This window comes from Oratosquilla oratoria, chromosome 35 (genome assembly GCF_046742065.1).
Source record: "Oratosquilla oratoria isolate Oo_2021 chromosome 35, ASM4674206v1, whole genome shotgun sequence".
NCBI lineage: Eukaryota > Metazoa > Arthropoda > Malacostraca > Stomatopoda > Squillidae > Oratosquilla > Oratosquilla oratoria.
In genome coordinates, this window is record NC_134811.1 from 13,646,864 (window position 1) to 13,650,172 (window position 3,309).

Genomic DNA, 3,309 nt, shown 5'->3' on the forward strand with positions numbered 1-3,309 from the left:
CTTCCTTCCCTACCTCCTTAGAAAAGAAAACTCGCCTCTATCTACTTCCTTCCTCTTTCCTTCTTCCTAATTCGTCCTACTTCCTTTCTCCTTCCTTCCCGTGCATCCCTGGCGATGACCCCTGGTTCTGACGTCACCTGGTCTTTGTTACCATGGTAACCCGACTTTCTCTCCTCCTCCTCCCTTCTACCTCTCTCTCTCTCTCTCTCTCTCTCTCTCTCTCTCTCTCTCTCTCTCTCTCTCTCTCTCTCTCTCTCTCTCTCTCTCTCTCTCTCTCTCTCTCTCTCTCTCTCTCTCTCTCTCTCTCTCTCTCTCTCTCTCTCTCTCTCTCTCTCTCTGTCTCCCTCTCTTTACCACACACACACACACACACATACACACACACACACACACACACACACACACACACACACACAGATACACACACACACAAATACACTTTTTCTCTTTTTCTTCTTTATTTGCTTTTGCCTCTTTCTAACTTTATTGCCAGATTAACTTCTGTCATAAAACAATAAGAGGCAACGGTCTGGGAAAGATCTCAAAGCAAATACAAACTTCTTATCTTTTGCAGAAAAAAAATCTTATTTATGTTCCAACTCCATATTTCACATTCGTTGGCCCCCACCCCCATCCCCGCCCCTCCCAATAACAGCATTCCGCCCCTCTTCATATGATCAAATCTCCACAATATTGCCACTTATCTCCCACTCCACCAAATAGGTACTTTTTTACTCATTTTTGACGCTCTGAACACACACACACACACACACACACACGCACACACACACACACACACACACACACACACACACACACACACACACACACACACACACACACACACACACACACACACACACACACGCACACACACACAAACACACGAATAATACAATTGGGTAAATACAAATAGGTAAACACACACACACACACACACACACACTCACACGCATGCACACACACACACACATATCGGCTCGACGACGCAGTGGAAGCGTTCGCATCCGGTACTCCAGCGGTCCGAGTTCGATTCCCGCCCAGGGGTGAAATAATTTTAGTATCACTGCGCTGCGAGTCAATACTCCAACTCTCATGGGTGGAGAGTTGGGGGTGTTTGTGTGTGTAAGGTCACAACATTACCCATAGGTCGGTAATGCATGAGCTCTAAGTTCTCATACGGGAGGGTAATAGCTGTGGATCACGAGTCCAACACGTGATCCAAGACCATGGTAAATCACAGACACACACTGACCCTAAAGTGATCTCAAATGACCTGATCTAAGGTGTTAAGTGTGTTGACCCTGATTTTGCCTTATCCACCACATGGTCGGCGAAATGGCAAATGGACTTCAATATCTCAAAATGCAGCGCATTAGACGTTGGGCTACACGACCCACGAAAACAGATATAGATAATACGTTTTTTAGAGAAAACTGTGTGCGAGAGAGACTTAGGAGTTCTAGTGAGTCCTGACCTTAATTCCAGGAAACAGTACATTAGCGCCAGGAATAAAGTTAAGAGAGCATTAGGTTTCATTGCAGAGGTAATTATCAAACTCTATCTACCGTTAGTTACACCCATCCTTGACTATACGGTACAGTTTTGGTCTCAATCCTATACAATGGACATAAATTCACTAGAATCAATACAGAAGAGAATGACCAAAATGGGCTCAGAAATTTACCTTAACTTACACTCTCTGACGCAGAGTACGGGATGATCTAATAGAGCTGTTCAAGTGGATCAAAGGCTTTAGCAAGGGTGACGCAAACAAGGTCATCATATTAAGACAACAAGATAGGACTCGCAGTAACGGATATGAATTGGATAAATATAGATTGAAGAAGGAAATAGGCAAGAATCGGTTTACTAATAGGGTGGTCAACGAATGGAATAGATTTAGTAGTGAACGCTGAAACTATCGGTTGTTTTAATAACGGTTAGACAACTTTATGGATGGGGATGACAGGTGGTAATGGACACGGAACTGCTTAGTGTAGGCCTTATGGTCTCTTGTAGTTTCCTTTATTCTTATGTTCTTATGTTATGTTGTCTCCTCCACCATTAATCTATTTACCTTTATAACTACTTTCGTCATCTCTATTACCACCTTTTCCACCACCCTCTCCCTCACTACTAACACCCTCTCCCCCTTTGCTCCTAAAACCCATTACCACTACCACCAACACCACCCTTTCCACCAGCATCACCACCACCACCATCACCGCTACCACCACCACAGCCACCACCGCGGCCACGGATAGAGCACGAGGGCCGACGTGTGCCCAGGGCGTCTGCCGCCCTTTCTGGGGGCAGAAGCAGAAGATTCAAGGACATTACCTCCCGATCCTGACAGCTGAGCTACTACAGTACAGGAATTCCCCCAACCTGGTGCTTCCGAGCTCAGCTTTATTCTCTGGTGTGTGTTAGTCAAAATCGTTCTCGCGAGTACCAATTTTTTTAGATCTGTATGTTCTAAACAGTTGATGTTTACGATGTTAAAAGTTGTCATCAACTAACTGCTTTCTTGCAAGTAACTAAGTTATATAGGTCTCATTTGTGAGTCTTCTATGCACGTAACTTTAGCCTTTTCAAATCTAGATTAAATTAATTGAAGTGATCGATAATTTCTGGAATGATTCTTTGGAATTTCATGATTACCCAGAAAACGTCTGGGTATTCATCGGCTTACGGTGGTATTCTTAAAAAAAATTATTTTCCCTCCAAGGATTTACATAAGGTTTATATAAGGAAATATCTATATAAGGAAAGAATTTTTTTAAGAATACCACCATATGATTCTTACGGTGGTATTCTTAAGAAATATTATTTTCTTATATAAATATTTCCCTTTCAATGATTTATATAAGATTTATATAAGTAAGAAAAAATTTAAGAATACCACCGTAAGATTTCTACGATGTTATTCTTAAAAAAAAGCTTCCCTTATATAAATATTTCCCTTCCAAGGATTTATATAAGATTTATATATGGAAAGATTTTTTTAAGAATACCACAGTATGATTCTTACGGTGATATTCTTGAAAAATTATTTCTTTATATAAATATTTCCCTTCCTAGGGTTTATATAATATTTATATAAGGAAAGATTTCTTTAAGAATACCACCGTTAGTTCTCTGACCACACGAGGTTCCCCTTCTGCTGAATAAAATCACCTGGCGACAGATACAGTAAGAACTATAAATTCTCATACACTTCGAAAAAAAAAATCCAAAAGTGAGCATTTGCAGATTTCTTGTCTTGATATTAATTTCTATTGTTGGGTCATAGGTTCGGAGGAATCC